The sequence below is a fragment of the Bubalus bubalis genome, chromosome 16 (genome assembly GCF_019923935.1).
Source record: "Bubalus bubalis isolate 160015118507 breed Murrah chromosome 16, NDDB_SH_1, whole genome shotgun sequence".
Taxonomy (NCBI): domain Eukaryota; kingdom Metazoa; phylum Chordata; class Mammalia; order Artiodactyla; family Bovidae; genus Bubalus; species Bubalus bubalis.
The window spans coordinates 23,777,924-23,799,111 of NC_059172.1; positions in this window are offsets into that span (position 1 = coordinate 23,777,924).

The following is a 21,188-nucleotide window of genomic DNA, read 5'->3' on the forward strand; positions in this document are numbered from 1 at the left end:
GTTAGGTATCTTATTCATCTCTGAATCTGACTATGCCTGGTGTCCCGAGTGGCAAACCCCATTTAATTCATGACTTACTTCTTCCTAACTGTGTGGCATTAAGTGGACCAAGCTCTTTGATCTGTCTATGTCCTATCTGGGAGGGGAGGCGGGCTGGGGTGGGGTGGGAAAGAATACTGGAAAAAATCCTTTGCAGAGTTGTTGCGAGATTAAAGGAGATATCATGTGTAAAATCTTTAGCTCATTGAGGGCACAGAGTAACTGTCAATGAATGGTAGTTCTAATTATCATCATCTTTGAATCTTTTGCACTTAGACGCTGGGTATTTGGTAAATGTTAAGTTCAGTGAATGGGTTCATTCTCTGATTCAACTATTTCTGTGTCTCCTACGAGCCAAGTATTGTTCTGCAGTGACAGACAGGCACATCCTGTGACTTTATGGAGTTTACCATTTGCTAGCGACAGAGGCAATAAATAAGTACGTGAGTGAATGACTAAATTACCTGAAATGTAATTTCAGATCCTGCCAGGTGGCGCTAGTGGTAAAGAACCTAACTGTCAATGCAGGAGACATAAGAAATGCAGGTTCGATTCCTGGGTTGGGAAGATCCGCTGGAGGAGGGCATGGCAACCCACTCCAGTATTCTTGCCTGGAGAATCCCATGAACAGAAGAGACTGGAGGGCTGAAGTCCATGGGGTTGCAAAGAGTAAGACATGACTGAAGCAACTTAGCATGCATGCATGAAAGAAATTAAGCAAGATAAGGGAATAAGGACTTCTCTGGTGGTCCAGAGGTTAAGGCTTTGCCTTCCAATGCCAGGAGTGCAGTTTTTCAATCCCTTATTGGGAGCTGAGATCCCACATGCCATGGACACACACACAAAAAAATATAAAACAGAAGCAATATTGTAACAAATTCAGTAAGACTTAAAAATGGTCCCCATTAAAAATATCTTTAAAAAAAAGAAAAAGATAAGGGAATAGAAAATGACTTTGTATATGGGAATAAGAGTGTGTGTAAAAGAGAGAGAAAGACTGACAGAGCAGTGAAGTGATGTTGGGGAGACAAGTGACTAAATAAATGGACAGAGATTTCTTCAGGTTTCTTCTAATGCACCTTGCTCAGCTTGTTTTAACTCCTCTCACCACATGTTAGCTCAGTAACTCCTTTCTTGAGAAGTCTAAATTTTTGTGCTAGAGTTTCTTACTGTATAGTGAGGTAACTCCTAATATCTAACTAAATAAACTAAATAATAAATAATAACTCCATGCCCTCCATATGCCTAGCATCCTTTTTCCTCAAGTACTCCCCACCCCAAACCAGGACTTCACCTCAAAAATGAACAGTATGATTTGAAAATCTTCCTACAACATTTTCACTTGACGGAGTCAGGAAAATGCCTTCTGTACCTCCAGCTCGCCTTCTGAAAGAGGATAGCTACGTATTCAAGATGTCTAGAAGCTGAAGGGAGCCTCGCTTTCTATTTGGCTCTCTGAAGTGTTACACAACTAGACTGCCATATTGAATTATTTTCAGCAGTAGAAATTCTTCAGTGTCCCATCTCAGGCCAGGCTTTAATTTGAAAGTAATAACGTTTGGGCAAAGCTCAGATGCACTAAGTTGCTGCCGAGGGCTTGGTGGGTTTTGAGGTAATTGGTTTTACTCAGTTGCTGATGCTTCACTTGGACAAATGAGAAATCAAACTACAGCTCAGTTTGCAGAAAAGCCCACGTCAGCAGTTTAGTCTACTACTATTTCAGAGCTTGTTATGTTATTGGCAATAAAATGAAACTAATATACTGTTAATTAATATTGCATCCTACAGCTAATTTATCATATTATTAATCAGAGTGATAAAGCCAAGGAAAATGTGGTTCACCTTTAGTGTCTTTTCATCTCTTTTAAACACTTGTATTTATGCACAAATACATGTTTTGGCCAACACTGCCAAGTATTTGGTTGTTCCTGGATGCGTGTATTCTATTTTCAAACAGTAACTTGCCCCTCAGGAATATTTTATTTAGCAAGACAGGACTTAAAGTGAAAGGGTAACCATTTCTGATCGTAACCTTGGCTTTGTGCTTCTAGTAATTATCCTTTAATTGCATTACCCTATTTGAAATAGAGTTGTAATTGGAAAAAAACAATTTGACATTCCCTGATGCTTACTCTGACATGCACTATTTGCTTTTTATTCAAATGTAAATTTTCTCCATAATACTATCAAAGAAAGAAAAAAAATTAAGCAAAATTGAAATGTCAGTAGCAATTTCTGACATGCAGGCAGTGTCATTTACTGGCGCTTGTCTGGAAGGCAAGACTTTTGGTTCAGATGCAAAAAAAAAAACAAATTAGCAAGCTCTGAGGAGAGGGAGAGATGGATGGCAGCAACACCATCCCTCTGGGATTCATGTCCACTTTGCACAAAGGCTTCATAATACCCAACAAACTACAAGCTATAATTTTGGGATAAATAGTTTTTTTTGTTTTTTTTTTTTTTACTTTATAATGAAAAAATTTCTTTTCTTAAAAATGGAAAGATAATAAACTTAACTTTAGGGTTATTTTATCTTGGGCATCTGGGAGGTGTAATTTTCATTTGGTGTATGTAATATCTGTTGGGCAGCTTCTAAAAAATAGCTCCAATAATTTTAGTTTCCTGATAATCACACCCTTTTGTAATCTCTCCCCTTTAAGTGTGGGCCGGATCTCTTGATTTATTTCTAATGAGTAGAATATGGCAAAAGCCACAGGATGTCAATGCCAAGGTTAGGTTATACAATGTGCTGTGGCTTCTGCCTTGGGCTTCTCTGTCTTGCTGTCTCCTGGGCTCACTGTGAGGGAAGCCAGCTGCCATGTTGCAACCTGCCCTCTGGAGAGGTCATGTGGTGACTCAAGAGGCTCTCTGACCAACAGCCAGCTAGGAACTGAGGTCCTCACTCAACAGCCCATGAAGAATCAAATCCTGTCAAAGGTTTGGAAGTGAATCATCCCTCAGCTGAACTTTCAGATGAGCCTGTGGCCCCAGCTGACATTTGATTGTACTCTCAGGAGAGATCTTAAGCCAGCTAGGTGGCAATTGGATTTCCGCAGAAGCTGTGAGGTAATAAATGTTTGTTTTTTTAAGCTGCTAAGTTTTAGGATACTTTGTTATGTAGCTATAGATAACCAATGCAGGACAGGAGAGAATGGTTATTAAGCAAATAATTATGGATATGTTTGGCACATTTGATTTTTTTTAATCTTTGTCATGGGTATCATTTATACTCATGCAATATCTGTTAGCTGGAAATAAAATAATGGATACAGGAATAGTTAGAAAAGTTTTAAGTACTGTACATATGTGAAATGATTAGTATTAAAAGCTTCTTGTAGCTTGGACAAAAACTCTCAGTCCGGTATCTCAGTGAAGGATTCATGGTGTACTGGATTGACAGGTCAGTAGACCTGGATTCCAATCCAGAGTTTCTCATTCAGTGGCTATAGACTTTGAGAAAGCCACTTAAGCTCCATCAGCTTTTGATAAATCCATAGGACTGAGAGGAAGGGAAATAGGACAATAAGTGATCAATGAGAGTGGCCTAAGATTGTGGATATAGTATTGGGACTTTTTGGTCAAAAGTGACAGAAATCCAACTTGAAATAGATTTTGGCAATAAGGAGTTCAGGATCGGAGCCACAGTCAGCTCCCAGTCTTGTTTTCGCTGACTGTATAGAGCTTCTCCTTGTTTGCTGCAAAGAATATAACCAATCTGATTTCAGTATTGACCATCTGGTGATGTCCATGTGTAGAGTCTTCTCTTGTGTTGTTGGAAGAGGGGTGTTTGCTATGACCAGTGCCTTCTTTTGGCAAAACTCTGTTAACCTTTTACCTGCTTCATTCTGTACTCCAAGGCCAAATTTGCCCGTTACTCCAGGTATCTCTTGACTTCCTCCTTTTGCATTTCAGTCACCTATAATGAAAAGGGCATCCTTTTGGAGTGTTAGTTCTAGAAGGCCTTATAGGTCTTCATAGAACCGTTCAACTTCAGCTTCTTCAGCATTACTGGTCGGGGCATAGACTTGGATTACTGTGATACCGAATGGTTTGCCTTGGAAATGAACAGAGATCATTCTGTTGTTTTTGAGATTTCATCCAAGTACTGCATTTTGGGCTCTTTTGTTGACTATGATGGCTGCTCCATTTCTTCTAAGGGATTCTTGCCCACAGTAGTAGATGTAATGGTCATCTGAGTTAAATTCACCCATTCCAGTCTATTTTAGTGCACTGAATCCTAAAATGTCAATATTCACTCTTACAAGCTCCTGTTTGACCATTTCCAATTTGCCTTGATTCATGGACCTAACATTTCAGGTTCCTATGTAATAGTGCTGTTTACAGCATCAGTCTTTACTTCCATCACCAGTCACATCCACCTGGGTGTTGTTTTTGCTTTGGCTCTTCATTCTTTCTGGGGTTATTTCTCCACTGATCTCCAGTAACATATTGGGCACCTACTGACCTGGAGAATTCATCTTTCAGTGTCCTATCTTTTTGCCTTTTCATGCTATTCATGGGGTTCTCAAGGCAAGAATACTGAAGTGGTTTGCCATTCCCTTCTCTAGTGGACCACGTTTTGTCAGAACTCTCCACCATGACCCTTCCATCTTGAGTGGCCCTACATGGCATGGCTCATAGTTTCATTGAGTTAGACAAGGAGGTGGTCCATGTGATCAGTTTGGTTAGTTTTCTGTGATTGTTGTTTTCATCCTGTCTGCCTACTGATGGATAAGGACAAGAGGCATATGGAAGCTTCCTGATGGGAGAGACTGACTGAGGGGGAAACTGGGCCTTGTTCTGATGGGCAGGGCAGTGCTCAGTAAATCTTTAATCCAGTTTTTGTTGATGGATGGGGCTGTGTTCCCCCCCTCTTGTTTGACCTGAGGCCAAACTATGGTGGAGGTAATGAAGATAATGGCCTCATCCTTCAAAAGGTCTCATGCAGACCCTGCTGCACTCAGGACCCCCAACCCTGCAGCAGGCCACTGTCGACCCACACCTCCACCAGAGACTCCTGGACACTCACAGACAAGAAGCTGAAGATGTTAAGAAGAGGTGGCAAGAATACACAGAAGAACTGTACAAGAAAGATCTTCATGACCCAGATAACCATGATGGTGTGATCACTCATCTAGAGTCAGACATCCTTGAATGCGAAGTCAAGTAGGCCTTAGGATGCATCACTTCAAAGAAAGCTAGTGGAGGTGATGGAATTCCAGTTGAGCTATTTCAAATCCTGAAAGATGATGCTGTGAAAGTGCTGCACTCAATATGCCAGCAAATTTGGAAAACTCAGCAGTGGCCGCAGGACTAGAAAAGGTCAGTTTTCATTCCAATCCCAAAGAAATGTAATGCCAAAGAATGCTCAAACTACCACACAATTGCACTCATCTCACCCACTACCAAAGTAATACAAAAATTCTCCAAGTCAGGGTTCAACAGTACGTGAACTGTGAACTTCCACATGTTCAAGCTGGATTTAGACAAAGCAGAGGAACCAGAGATCAAATTTCCAGCATCTGTTGGATCATCAAAAAAGCAAGAGAGTTCCAGAAAAACATCGACTTCTGCTGTATTGACTATGCCAAAGCCTTTGACTGTGTGGATCACGATAAACTGTGGAAAATTCTGAAAGAGATGGGAATACCAGACAATTTGACCCGCCTCCTGAGAAATCTGTATGTAGGTCAAGAAGCAACAGTTAGAACTGGACATGGAACAACAGACTGGTTCCAAATCAGAAAAGGAGTATGTCCAGGCTGTATATTTTCACCCTGCTTATTTAACTTATATGCAGGGTACATCATGCAAAATGCCAGGCTGGATGAAGCACAAGCTGGAATCAAGATTGCTGGGAGAAGTATCAATAATCTCAGATATGCAGATGACACCACACTTATGGCAGAAAGTGAAGAAGAACTAAAGAACTTCTTGATGAAAGTGAAAGAGGAGAGTGAAAAAGTTGGCTTAAAACTCAACATTCAGAAAACTAAGGTGATGGCATCTGGTCCCATCACTTCATGGCAAATAGATGGGGAAACAGTGGAAACAGTGGCTGACTTTATTTTCTTTGGCTCCAGAATCACCACAGATGGTGATTGCAGCCATGAAATTAAAAGATGCTTGCTCCTTGGAAGAAAAGCTATGACCAACCTAGACAACATAGTAAAAAGTACAGACATTACTTGCCAACAAATGTCCATCTAGTCAAAGCTATGGTTTTTCCAGTAGTCATGTAAGGATGTGAGAGTTGGACTATAAAGAGAGCTGAGCACCAAAGAATTGATGCTTTTGAACTGTGGTGTTGGAGAAGACTCTTGAGAGTTCCTTGGACTGCAAGGAGATCCAACCAGTCCATCCTAAAGGAAATCAGTCCTGAATATTCATTGGAAGGACTGATTCTGAAGCTGAAACTCCAATACTTTGGCCACCTGATGCGAAGAACTGACTCATTTGAAAAGACCCTGATGCTGGGAAAGATTGAAGGCAGGAGAAGAACAGGATGACAGAGGATGAGATGGTAGATGGCATCACCAACTTGATGGACATGTTTGCGTAAGCTCCAGGAGTTGGTGATGCACAGGGAAGCCTGGCATGCTGCAGTCCATGGAGTGGCAAAGAGTCAGACTCAACTGAGTGGCTGAATTGAACTGAACTGAGGATCAAATTTAGGCTTAAAAGATTGATCTTTAGTTTGGTTTGGCTTTTACTAGGTTTCCAACAGAATGTGATTATAATTTTGCTTCACCAAAGAGTCTACTTTTAAGGGCATTTGTGTATCAGGGTAAGTGGGGGAAAAAAAAAAAATCAGCTGACTCCTCTGAGTCCTGCTTAACAGATTGCAAGTCTTCATCTTCTGTTCTAAGTGTCTAGAGGAGTTTTTTGTTTTTGTTTTTGTTATTTTTAAAATTTCAGGTGGTGTCTCACATATCTCTGTAGTCTGAATTTTGCAGCTATGACCTTAATGATGTTACAGGAGGTCAAGGCTTTGCATGACCCTGAGTAGTCATCTCCTTAAATTGCTTCTTTTGGCACCTGACTTGCCTCACCCTAGTAGTGGCCCTGTGTCATTTCCTTTGGCCCCATCAACTGAATCAATAGCACCACAGTCTTCCCTGCAGGCAGAACAGAGCTGCATCACCTGAGAATTATAAGAATCCTATGAATTTCCCTTGGACTACACTGTCTTCCTCACTGGCCTGTATCAATATTCCAAAGTCTAAGCACTGGATCACTTTCTAAGGCAGGAAGTTATTTGGAAAAGTGTACAGGATTTGGAAGAAAAGAAATACAAGTTGAAATTCAGGTTCTGGCAGAAAATAACTGAGGGAACTAGGGAAAGTCAATTAATTGATCTGGCCCAACTTTTCTGTAAAATGAGGAAGACAAGTGTGCCCTGTCTTTCTGCATATGTTTGTGGGTCAAGTGAAATACTGATGGAAAAATTGTTTTGAAATCTGAAAAGCAGTATGTTAGTGCTGACTGGTTCAGATCAGTCACTCAGTTGTGTCTGACTCTTTGCGACCCCATGAATCGCAGCACACCAGGCCTCCCTGTCCATCACCAACTCCCCGAGTTCACTCAGACTCACATCCATTGAGTCAGTGATGCCATCCAGCCATCTCATCCTCTGTCCTCCCCTTCTCCTCTTGCCCCCAATCCCTCCCAGCATCAGAATCTTTTCCAATGAGTCAACTCTTCACATGAGGTGGCCAAAGTACTGGACTTTCAGCTTTAGCATCATTCCCTCCAAAGAAATCCCAGGGCTGATCTCCTTCAGAATGGACTGGTTGGATCTCCTTGCAGTCCAAGGGACTCTCAAGAGTCTTCTCCAACACCACAGTTCAAAAGCATCAATTCTTCGGTGCTCAGCCTTCTTCACAGTCCAACTCCCACATCCATACATGACCACAGGAAAAACCATAGCCTTGACTAGACGGACCTTTGTTGGCAAAGTAATGTCTCTGCTTTTGAATATGCTATCTAGATTGGTCATAACTTCCTTCCAAGGAGTAAGCGTCTTTTAATTTCATGGCTGCAGTCACCATCTGTAGTGATTTTGGAGCCCAGAAAAATAAACTCTGACACTGTTTCCACTGTTTCCCCATCTATTTCCCAAGAAGTGGTGGGACAGGATGCCATGATCTTCGTTTTCTGAATGTTGAGCTTTAAGCCAACTTTTTCACTCTCCACTTTTACTTTCATCAAGAGGCTTTTGAGTTCCTCTTCACTTTCTGCCATAAGGGTGGTGTCATCTGCATATCTGAGGTTATTGATATTTCTCCCGGCAATCTTGATTCCAGCTTGTGTTTCTTCCAGTCCAGCGTTTCTTATGATGTACTCTGCATATAAGTTAAATAAGCAGGGTGACAATATATAGCCTTGACGTACTCCTTTTCCTATTTGGAACCAGTCTGTTGTGCCATGTCCAATTCTAACTGTTGCTTCCTGACCTGCATACAAATTTCTCAAGAGGCAGAGGCTGACTGGTTATTAAGGGTTAATACACAGTTCTCTCTTCAGCAGTAATGATGTTATCTGTTCAACCCTTAGGCCATTGAGAAGGAGGGAAACAGAGTAAGCTCACATTGATGAGCACCAGTGTGAGAGCATAGGTTTATGTATCAGGACTCTGATCAAAAGTGAAAGAAATCTAACTCAAAATAGTTTAGGAAAAAGACAAAGGAACTTTCTGAAAGGGCATAACACTCAACTTAGAGTAGAATAAGGGTGGAGTTGATACTGTGGAAAAGTTGGAAAAGGGATTCAGATTCAACCAGGACCTCATCTCCCAGGGAGCATCCTTCTCTCCCCTGTAGACTGTGAGTGTCTCCTCCATATCCTGGGATCCTGGCTGACCGATGCTCCCAGGATTCAAATCCCATCGCTCCCACCAGAAGAAGCTGATCCACTCCTTAGTTTTGGTTTCTACACATTCCAGGGAAGGTTGCTGATTGTCTTGGCTGATGTCAGAGGCCCACCCCTGGACCAACTGAGGCCAGGGAGGCAGAATCCCCAGGGGACACATCCCAACAACCTTGCCCATAGGTGTGGAAACACCTGGAAGTGGCTCTCCAAATGCTATCTGTGATTAGGCCCTGACCGAGTGGCTGGGCTGCTGCGCACACTAGTTTAGGGTGTGCAGTGTGCTGTGGATGGTAGCCGCAGTGCCTGGGGAGAAAACTAAATGCCAGGCAACTGCATGGAGCACTTCAGTTCTAAAGGAAACGCCGTCCTAATGAGAGGGAATGGGAGAGGTTTCCACTGGGAGAAAGGCTCTGTCCATGCCAGAGAAGCCTTCCAGTCAGAGCCTCTGAGGGCACGGCCCTGCACTGGGAAGGGTGACCATTCCATCCTCTTGCAGGCAGAAACCCCTCCTCCTTTCATGTTGATGGGATGGAATGGGGAACTCAACTCATATGAACAGGAAAAATGCAAAAGCCACAGACTAGGAGTTCTCTCTTTAGACTATGAAGAATTAATTGTCCTTCCCAATGTTGTCAGGGGCATATTTCAAACTGGACTGTAAATGTAGAAGGACTCCAGTCGCCGTCATGACCGATGGCCCAGATGTTTAGCTGGCACTGAATCCACTCCATCCCTCCTGCTGAACGCTGCTGGGTTAACCTTTCTCAAACCCACATGCTCTAAACTCCTCTCCACTGCCTGCCGCTCCTCATCTGGGCACCCAAGACCTCCCAGCCTGTGGCCCCAGCCCCTTTCCAGGTTCACCTCCTATTTCCCCTCTAGACTAGAAACACAGGCCTTTGTTGCTCCCAAATATGTCCAACCAAGTCTCACCTCCAAGCCTGCACGTGGGCTATTTCCGCTGCCTTTTCAAACCTTCCAGATTTGTCCTTTATGAAGCCTTTCCCCACAACCCCAAGTAGATATGAACTCAGGGTTTGTATTCCCTTATAGCACTCACCACACTCCATCTCAAGTAATGTTTGCACTTGTTATGTTGCATTTTTTCAGGTGAAAAGATCCTTGAAAGGAGGTGAAAAAAAATGACAAATACATAAATTTCTTAGTATGTGCAGGTACTGCTATGTATTTAATGTTATTTAATCCTTAAAACAACCCTTTTAACTTGCCCAAGGTCCCACAGCCAAACCGGGATTCAAACCCATGTAGTGTGCCTGCCTGAGCACATGCTCCTGATAACGATGACACCTTGCTTGTGGAGGCAGAGACACATTTACTCTGAAGCCAACAAATTCCTTTCCAAGGGAATGTACTCAATTTATAATTTTGTGATTTTCAAGATTGTATTACCTTCAAGTTCTATAAAACTGGATGGAAATACAATGCCTTGTTCATTTGAAATTCTCTTAAATCTTGTTTAGTAATGGTGATTGTCACATCGTCATAGTGATGATGGTTCCAAGCCTTACATGAAGCATTTACAAGGCATTTTCAGCCATCTCACTGGATCCTTACAAAAACCTAAAAATTAGGTGCGGCCATTGAAACTTGGTAAACAGATGATAAAACTGACCTCAGAGACACGAAGTAATTTTGTCTAAAGCCACCCAGCTATAAATGATGGAGCCAGAGCTGAAGCTCAAGGCTTCTGATCCCATCTGTCAAGATTCCTTCATTTAGGTCTTTGCTGCCTGTGGGTTCTGAGAGCCTTTCAATCACTTAGCGGATGGTGGTCCTCCCACCCCCCGCCCCACGCATACCCATTTGAAGAGCACTCCATCACATCCAACAATTATCTAAATTGAAGTTGTCCATCCTGCCTTTTAAATTCTTCTCCAGATAATGAACCTTTTCAACCAATAGGGTGCTTGATGTTAATCACACAGAGAAATGCAAACTTGATCTATACACCTTCAAATAGATAGAGCCTAAAAGGTACAGAAATTGCATTTACCTTCCAAACCCTAATCTTGATAATTTCTTTAGGGAAACTTCTTCAACTGCCTGTCTTCAAGAGACTTTTAAAGCTCTCAAGCAATTGCTAAGTGATCCTAGAAATACATTTACCTGTAGCTAGAGATTTTTGATAAGTAGCCTATAATTTATCACTGTATTACAGAAAGCCTGGAGAAAGCCTTCTATATTATGCTGAAGCCTTCAGCTTTCACAGCTGATATATAAACATATTCCCAAACTAGAGGTGCCCTGGATCATTTGTAATGGCTAAACACTGACCCTAGAGATATCATCACTGTATGTTCAGTTGTTCCCAAGGACGTGGCGGCTCTAAATATCACACATGCATGCATGCTAAGTCGCTTCAGTTGTGTCTGACTCTTTGCGACGTCAGTTGTGTCTGACTCTTTGCGACCCCATAGACTATATAGCCCGCCACATTCCTCTGTCCATGGGGATTCTTCAGGCAAGAGTACTGGAGTAGGCTGCCATGCCCTCCTCCAGGGGATCTTCCTCACCCAGGGACTGAACCCATGTCTCTTGTGTCTCCTGTATTGGCAGGAGGGTTCTTTACTGCTAGCGCCACCTGGGAAGCTCTATCATACAGGGAAGTGTCTTCAACCTGCAGGCCCAGGTCTTCTTCTCCAGACTTAAGCAGTCAGTGGAAAAGAGGTAAACACAGGCAGAGGCAGAGAACTCAGTCTCTGGAGTTAGGCCCGCCTGGGTGTGACCCCTCTCCCCCAGCTCCACCTCTTACCAGCTGAGTAGCCTATGCACACTGCTTTATTTCGTTCATTGATTCAACAACTACTTGCTGAGCACTTAATAAATGACAGTGAGTGCTGTAGGTACTGAGACAATGGAATGAACAAAACTATCTCAGGGAGCTGGAGTTTCCATTTGCAAAATAGAAATAACTGAAGCACCTAGCTCACAAGGCTGGTTAGGGATGATAAGTCAGCCTGGGGCCGGCTCAGACTTACTCTATTTAAAAAACTATAAAACAGTCTTTAACCTTGATTCTAGACTTTTAAAACATTCAGGATTGTTTGTTTATATTTTGAGCCACTCCAAACCCTGCTTTTACAGAAAATTTTCAAGGGATTTCCCTTAATGGGGAATGTAGGAGAAAGAGTTTCTAGAGCCTTGAGACAGGAATTCCCTGATGGTCCAGTGGTTATAACTTTCACTGCCTAGGATCTGAGTTTGATCCCTGGTCAGGGAACTAATATTGGTGAAGAAAATAGTCAATTAAATCTCCTATAAATCTATACAAGGCAAATATTCATGTATTATTTATCCCAAGATTTTTAATCATGTCTTGCTTCTTTTTCCTTTCTCCCTGAGTTAGGATTGGACTTGAATCACTGTTAACTAAGTATTTTTGGCAATGAGTCAGATGATTCAGGAGATGTATTTGGTGTATTCTAATATGCCTTTGCAGCTTCCCTGGTGGCTCAGACAGTGAGGAATCTGCCTGCAATGAGGGAGACCTGGGTTCGATCCCTGGGTTGGGAAGATCCCCTGGAGAAGGGAATGGCAATCCACTTCAGTATTCTTGCCTGGAGAATCCCATGGACAGAGGAGACTGGTGGGCTACAGTCCATGGGGTCGCACAGAGTAGGACAGGACTGAGCGATTAACACATACACACAGGGAACTAAGATCCCACAAGTCATGGAGTATGGCCAAAAAGAAGAGCTTTGGGCCATATGGGTCGGAACTATGAGGCAACAGGAGGGTTAAGCACACTTGGTAAATCCAGCCGTGGTCAGAACTTGCTCAGTGGCCTTTGCATAGATATTCTTGTGCTGTGCTTAGTCATTCAGTTGTGTCTGACTCTTTGGAACTTCATGGTCTGTAGCCTGTCAGGCTCCTCTGTCCATGGGGATTCTCCAGGCAAGAATACTTGAGTGGGTTGCCATGCCCTCCTCCAGGGGATCTTCCCAACCTGGGGATTGAACCCAGGTCGATCCCACATTGCAGGCGGATTCTTTACCGTCTGAGCTACCAGGAAAGTCTATGCATGGTCTTTGATATAGATATTCTTAGGGGCTCTTCATTTCCAGTTTCATTCGGAAGTGTTTCTGCAGATGCTATTTTTATGTCTGGAGTTTCTGTCTGCCTCAAGCACAGTTTAAAAGTGTCAAATGAAGCATTTACCTAAATCCCTGATGTTGTGGCTCACATTCATTTCCTTTTCTCTGGCAAAGGTTGAGTCGGATGGCCTAACCAAGAGATCCTCACTCCTGCCTGCGTCTGGCAGCTGTGCTCTTCCTTGGGCCTCTCTGTGATGTACCAGAACCCGAAGACCATGTGCTGGCCCATCCCTCCCTAGTGATAGACACAGGCTCAGAATCACTGTGTCCCTGACAGCCAAATGGGCTGTCTTTTTCTCCCACTCACAAAGAATCACATTTTCTTCCTTTGTCTTTTTATCAGTGGGAACCCATTTCTCAGTATGGTCTGGGGTCCATTTTCTTGCCCCAAATTTTGACATGGGGTGAAACACGAAGCAAAATCAAATCTTATGAGATTGTCAATATCAACTATTATTTGACCTAAAGGAAGGAAGGAGAGAAAGAAAGAAGGAAGGAAGGAAAGAAGGAAAGAAAGGAGAAAGAAAGCTTAAAAAAGTCAGGGCTAGAATTAGGTAACTACTCATCTATTCTGCCACCTAATAATAATTTTTATAGTTGATGGACTGCTTCCTCTTCACCAAGCACTGGGCTAAGCAAAGTTTTACATACATTTTCTCATTCAGTCATCATAATAATTGCAAGAAGTCTCACCCAACTCCCACCCCATTCAATTATTTCCATTCTAAGGATGCAAAAACTGAGGGTCAGAGTTCTCAAGAGACTTGCCCAAAGTCCTTCTCCTCCCACCACAAAAGCCATGAGCTAGATATTGTATCTTTTATGTGACACGGGTGGGTTAAAAATCATTAGCCTCAATGACTTCGACCATCTTTTTGTCATCGTTGTAAGAGCAATAGTATCCAATATAGGAAATCTGAGAATTGTACAACATATGATAAAAAAAATTTGGAGTCTCTTTAATTCTGTTTTTCTGCTCTATTCTGCTTTTTAACAAATTTGGAATTGTCCTTCTTATCTTGTTTTGTACCCTGCCTAAACAAGTAATTAACACAGTGGCATGAGTATTGCCCCAAATCATTAAAAATTCTCCAAAAGAAAATTACTTGGTTGCATTATATTGACATAAATGTTATATCACTAATTGTTCAACTGTTTTCTCCTTATTAGAAAATCAGTTCACAAATTTTGTTGTCGCGTGACAAAGATCTTTGTACAACATTTCTATTTTTAGGCCCCAGTAGCAGCCATGTCTGTCATTTAGAGGTGATTTCCCTCTGACAAGTGTCGTCATGTACATTTTCCGGTTGTTTAGTCATGATGCCCTCCATAGGTTGGTGTAACAGATAAATGGTACCTGCTGGGAGCTGACACAGCTCTGCCTGGGGGGTGACTGCGCTTCAGACGTGCCCTACGGACCATAGCTGGCCAGGCTCCTCGGTCCATGGGGATTCTTCAGGCAAGAATACTGAAGGGGGTGGCCAGGCCCTCTTCTAGGAGATCTTCCCTACCCAGGGCTCGAAACTGCTGTCTCTTTCGTCTCTTGCAGGCGGATTCTTTACCACTAGTGACTCCTGGAAAGCTCTTTGGGGTGGGAGGGCCCACACCAGAGGCCAACAGCAGGCGAAGTGGCTGGACCTGCAGCTACTGCCTGCTTGGTGCTGCTCTGGGCTCAGCCTGGTGCAGATTTCTAGGGGAAGCCGGGAGAAGCAGAGTGGACAGAGCAGGGAGACTGTGGGTGCTTCCCGCCCCCTGAGAGCTCACTGCTTCCCCCACGGAGTCAGCTCACCTTGGCACTCATGGCTATCCCCCTCCCCCTGGGGGGGGTCCTGGTTCTGGACATGCACTTCCTGCAGCCCCCAGGCCTTTGCCTTCCTTCTTCTGCAGCAGACTTCTTACCCACCAAAGAGAAAACAGAGGACAGTGAGCAATAGACTTCCTTTTATTTCTTTTCCCCTTCCTTCATTCCCCAAACCTATCCTTACATGGTCAAACTCCCTTTCCTCACTCAGAGAAGAAAGGAGGGGGCTGACTTCTTTCACTGAAAGCAGGAAGAAGACAAGAAAGGGGAGAAGGTAGAAACACAGCTATTAGACCACGTTACTAGCTTTATCTCTGGCTTCATGCTTTTTTTAAAGTCTAGCTTTTTTTATATTTTAAAATATTTTACTCGAAAAGATTTATTGATAGTGTAGGATGTGCCAAGCACTGTACTTAATGCAATGGAGAATGAAAATGACCAAGTCTCATCTTAAAAAAAAAGTCATAAAACTTTGCTCAGATTGGCTACTTATTCAAAAATTTAGATTATTGCCTATATTAATTTTCCTAGATACTAGAAATGTCAAGTCACTTACTAATAGAGTTCTAAAAGTCTTAGAAAAAGTCTCTAGCCATTTTTATTTAATTTTTTTCCCCTTTGTGCCAGAGTTTTCTGTTTCTGATTGCCAAATTTAACAAATAAAAACACAGAACACCCCATTAAATTTGAATTTCAGATAACCAATATCTTTTAGTACATTTTATGCAGTAGCTCTAGGTATCTCCCAAATATTGCATGAAGCATACTTATACTAAAAAGTGATTTGTTGCTTATCTAAAATTCAAATTACTGGGGCTTCCTGTATCCTATCAGGCACCTCTATTTCTATTGAATAAGAAATTGCCATTTTTTTTTGTGTATCTGTATTAACTTGGCACAGTTCATCCTCACGACATCTCTGTCATGTGCTTACCACTGTTCACATTTCACAAGCAAGGAAATTGAGGCCTCTAGGAACAAGTAACTTGTCTGAAGTTACAACACCAGAAAGTGCTAATAGTAAAGTCAGCATTCAGACAGGTTTGTCTGACACCACAGCTCACGTTCTTTTCTCTGGATTGCTGTTGTTCAGTCTCAAAGCCATGTCAGACTCTGCAACCCCAGGGACTGCAGCATGCCAGGCTTCCCTGTCCTCTATCATCTCCTGGAGTTTGCTCAACTTCATGTCCAGTGAGTCCGTGAAGCTATTTAACCATCTCATCCTCTGCCGCCCCCTTCTCCTTTTGGATTTCTTTCTCTGGATTATCTATAATTTAAATATGGACTGGGCCTGGAATGTTCCATTACAATCTGTATTTCAAAAGAATGTTCAATTTCCAGTTGAAAGAACAATTTATATAAAAATGAGGTGGAAAATTTTTTCTTCTCCACATAATATTTTATATATGAAGAAACATTTTTGCCCTAAACCAGAAGAAACATTTTTGCCCTAAACCACTTAAGCAAATGGTACCTTAAGGCTACCTTAAGAAATTGTTTTTAAATGTAGACCTTATCCAAAGCAAATGAACGCTTCACTGTAAGTTTGTAGTAAAACATCGCCCTCTTCTGGACATTCAGACACCATGCAACAGAGACGGATAGAAAGGATTTTAAAAGTTGAAACAGACGGTTCAATTATGTGTTCAACTACACAATGAAAAGCTGTAGTTATCACTTATCAGGTGTATATCTTACTCTTCAAAGAGACTCCTCAGAACTGAAGCAGAAAGACATTTTGGAACTGGCCAGGTAATAGTTTTCTACCCATTTTTATGAAGGTGGCTGAGTGCTCGGCATGCTGCTGCTGCTGCTGCTTAGTCGCTTCAGTCGTGTCCAACTCTGTGCGACCCCATAGACGGCAGCCCACGAGGCTCCTCTGTCCCGGGGATTCTCCAGGCAAGAACATTGGAGTGGGTTGCCATTTCCTTCTCCAATGCATGAAAGTGAAAAGTGAAAGTGAAGTCGCCCAGTCGTATCCGACTCTTCAAGACCCCATGGACCGCAGCCCACCAGGCTCCTCCGTCCATGGGATCTTCCAGGCAAGAGTACTGGAGTGGGGTGCCATTGCCTTCTCCGAGTGCTCGGCATAGAAATAGGTAAAATCTTTAATTTCAGGACACATCTTAAATACCCTATAAAAACACCTAACTATAATAATAATCATGATAATACTTAAACTTAGGGTGGAGGACGACGGGGGGAAATAAGGAGAGGTGGGTGAAAAGGTACAAACTTTCAGCTATAAGACGAATAAGTTCTGAGGATCTAACATAAAACATGGTGACCATTGTTAATAACACTATATTGTATAGTTGAAAAAAAAAAAAACAGCAGCTAAGTAGGCCAGGTGGAAAGATGAAATACCTAACAGAGGTAGCTTACTGCTAAGAATCAGACTCTTATATATGAACTGATATTTTATGATTACTGCCCCAGTTATTAATTGTACAGAATCAGATGTTTTAAGTTTTGAAGGAGAAAAAGCCAACAATGTAAAAGAATAAAACCCGTTTTTTAAAAGTATCTTTATTTTTAAATACCGAAGCTTTGGCTAATAGCAAAGAATTAATACACCAGATATTTCTCTAAATTATCTAAATTTTAGAGCTGTATACTTCTTCAAGGATATTCAGACAAAGATGTTTTGGAACAGAAGCCTCAGAAATATGTGAACCTCTGAATTTCATTGCAAAGACAATCTATACTTTGTTTTTACCTAATTTCAAAACCAAAAAATATGTTAAAAAACACATCAATACAGTAGAATATGAAAGAGGAAGGCATCTAAATATTGCTATCATAAGTGATTAAGAATACCCAATTATCTAAAATACTATCAAATATCAAGAAGTCACTATACATTTAATTTTTGGGCACTATTATCATTGGAAGTGACATATAGATGACACTAAACTGTACCAAGTTCCCTTTTGTCTGGTGGAACCTCTGCCTCACATTCTGTCTTCCTTCAACCACAGAGAATTAAATGGCCTATAAGGGCACAAGAGAGGAAGAACTGGAGCTGTTAACACTTAAATCTAACTTTGCTAGCAGTGTATAATAAATCACAAATTTGAGGCAATGATATACCTTTAATTGCCTGGCAAGTTAATTAATTCAGACCCAGCTATTAAAATTTTCTATCATTTAACTTAGAATCGAATTCCAACTATGAAGCATGGTATTCCAGAGAGAATGCGTCCATGTAATTTTTAAACACTTAAGAGCCTTAAAAGCAAGTAATACCAACTAAAATACCAGTTATCTTACTATGTCTCTTATTTTTACTATAGAATTTCAGACCCTACTGGCAAATTACCATAGTTGATGCTACATTTGTCTTTTAAAGGTGGCTGAGTCCATGAGAACTATAGAGTGAGAAGATTCTGCAAGGATTTGGAAGAGAAATAGAGATGTGGCTGAAGGTCACAGCTGCTTGCTCTCCTTTTTAAATATATATTATATATATGTTCCAAGGGCCTGAGTTTTAAATAGGCTGTTTTACCCTTGAGCTCTGATGGTCTTTATCCTCAGATGAAAAGAGCTAACTCTCCATCTGGTCACCACCTTGTATTCATTTAATGTACAGATCAGATCAGATCAGTCGCTCAGTCATGTCCGACTCTTTGCGACCCCATGAATTGCAGCACGCCAGGCCTCCCTGTCCATCACCAACTCCCGGAGTTCACTCAGACTCACATCCATCGAGTCAGTGATGCCATCCAGCCATCTCATCCTCTGTCGTCCCCTTCTCCTCCTGCCCTCAATCCCTCCCAGCATCAGAGTCTTTTCCAATGAGTCAACTCTTCGCATGAGGTGGCCAAAGTACTGGAGTTTCAGCTTTAGCATCATTCCTTCCAAAGAAATCCCAGGGCTGATCTCCTTCAGAATGGACTGGTTGGATCTCCTTGCAGTCCAAGGGACTCTCAAGAGTCTTCTCCAACACCATAGTTCAAAAGCATCAATTCTTCGGCGCTCAGCCTTCTTCACAGTCCAACTCTCACATCCATACATGACCAAAGGAAAAACCATAGCCTTGACTAGATGGACCTTTGTTGGCAAAGTAATGTCTGCTTTTGAATATGCTATCTAGGTTGGTCATAACTTTCCTTCCAAGGAGTAAGAGTCTTTTAATTTCATGGCTGCAGTCACCATCTGTAGTGATTTTGGAGCCCAGAAAAATATCCAATCATGGGCAAAAAGACAAAATGGTTGCCTCGTGAAACTGAAAAGTCCTGGGTGGACTTCAGACATAGCTGGATCCAAAGGCTCCAATCCTGTGTGTCTTGGTCTTTGGCTTCTGCTTTTACCCTTGTTGTTTGCTTTCTAAGGCAGATTCTAGTTAGGCGGTGTCCAGATTAACTACCAATACGTCCAGTCTTAAATCCACAAGCTGAGCAACCTCATCAAAAAACCCTCTTTTTCTTTAATCCTAGAAAAGTTGATGTTTATTGGCTTTGACTGGCCTTGGTAATCACGTACGTGTGCACGCTCAGTTGTGTCTGACTCTTTTGTGACCCCATAGACTGTAGCGCACCAGGCTCCTCTGTCCATGAAATTTTTCAGGCAAGAATACTGGAGTAGGTTGCTATTTCCTACTCCAGGAAATCTTCCTGACCCAGAGATAGAACCTGAGTCTCTTGCTTCTCCTGCATTGGCAAGTGGATTCTTTACCAACTGCACCACCTGGGAAGCCCTTGCGAATCATGTATCCACACTTAAAACATTCATTAAGGCTACAGAGGGCAGGAGGAGAAGGGGGTGACAGAGGATGAGATGGTTGGATGATATCACTGACTCAATGGACATGAGTTTGAGCAAACTCCGGAGATAGTGAAAAACAGGGAAGCCTGTTGCGCTGCAGTCCATGGGGTTGCAAAGAGTCAGACATGACTTAGCGACTGAACAACAAAGGCTACAGAGACACTGCTCTCTCAAAGGCCGGAGGTGGTGATGCACCCACTCCTGGAATCAAAAAGCAAGGTCTATTCCACCTGAATTCCATAGGCTGAGAATATAAGGGTAATGGCTCAAAGGCAAATTTCAGCGTAACACTGAAAGGGAGAACTGATACTGGGATTCAAAGCATGTGAGCTTTAACTGGAGCAGTAGAAACAAAATAAAAAGGAAGAAAAAAGCCAAAGCAGATTGAAGAATATTCCAAGGAGGAACCAAATGGATTTAATAATATGAACAGGAGAATGGAGTAAAAACTGACTGAGCTTTATAGTCACTGAATCTTCTAAGGTCAGATATAGAGAAAGAGAGAGAGAAAAAAAAAAGAGTAGTGAAAGTTTTATGTGCTTTAATTTAGAGCTAGTATCTTTCTGGGAACCAATTTGGAATGGGGACGAATTAGGCTGTTGTATTAACCAGGGTTCTCCAGAGATCTGGAAACAAGAGAATGTGTATAAACATATGGTGGGGGGTTAGTCACTAAGTCATGTCCAACTTTTGTGATCCTATGGACTATAGCCCACCAAGCTCCTCTGTCCATGGGATTTTCCCAGCAAGAATACTGGAGTGAGTTGCCATTTCCTTCTCCAGGGGATCTTCCCAACCCAGGGATCAAACCCAGGTCTCCTGCATTGCAGGCAGTTTCTTTATCGACTGAGCCACCAGGGAAAAGAGACATATTTTAAGGAACTGGCTCACATGATTATGGGGGATGACAAGTTCAAAATCTGCAGGCAGTCTGGGGATCCAGGGGAGATCTGATATTGCAATTCAGGTCTGAAGGCAGTGGAGGCAGAATTCCTTCTCCCTTGAGGTACACTGATCTTTTTTAAGGCCTTCAACTGATTACATGAAGCCCATTCACATTATAGGAGGTGTGAGCCAAGTTGCTTCAGTCATGTCCCACTCTTTGCAACCCCATGAACTCTGCCAGGCTCTTCTGTCCATGGAATTTTCCAGGCAAGAATACTGGAGTGGGTTGCCATGCCCTTCTCCAGGAGATCTTCCCAACCCAGGGATCGAACCCGCATCTTTTATGTCATTGGCAGGTGGGTTCTTTACCAGTAGCGCCACCTGGGAAGCCTCAGTTCAAAGTCTATTGAGATATATATATATATATATATATATATATATATATATAATTGGTGTGTTGTTGCTTTACGATGTTGTGTTAGTTTCTGCTGTACAATGAAGTGAATCAGCTGTATGGTTTTGACCAACCTAGACAGCATATTGAAAAGCAGAGGCATTACTTTGTCAACAAAAGTACATCTAGTCAAGGCTATGGTTTTTCCAGTGGTCATGTATGGATGTAAGAGTTGGACTATAAAGAAGGCTGAGCACAGAAGAATTGATGCTTTTGAACTGTGGTGTTGGAGAAGACCCTTGAGAGTCCCTTGGAC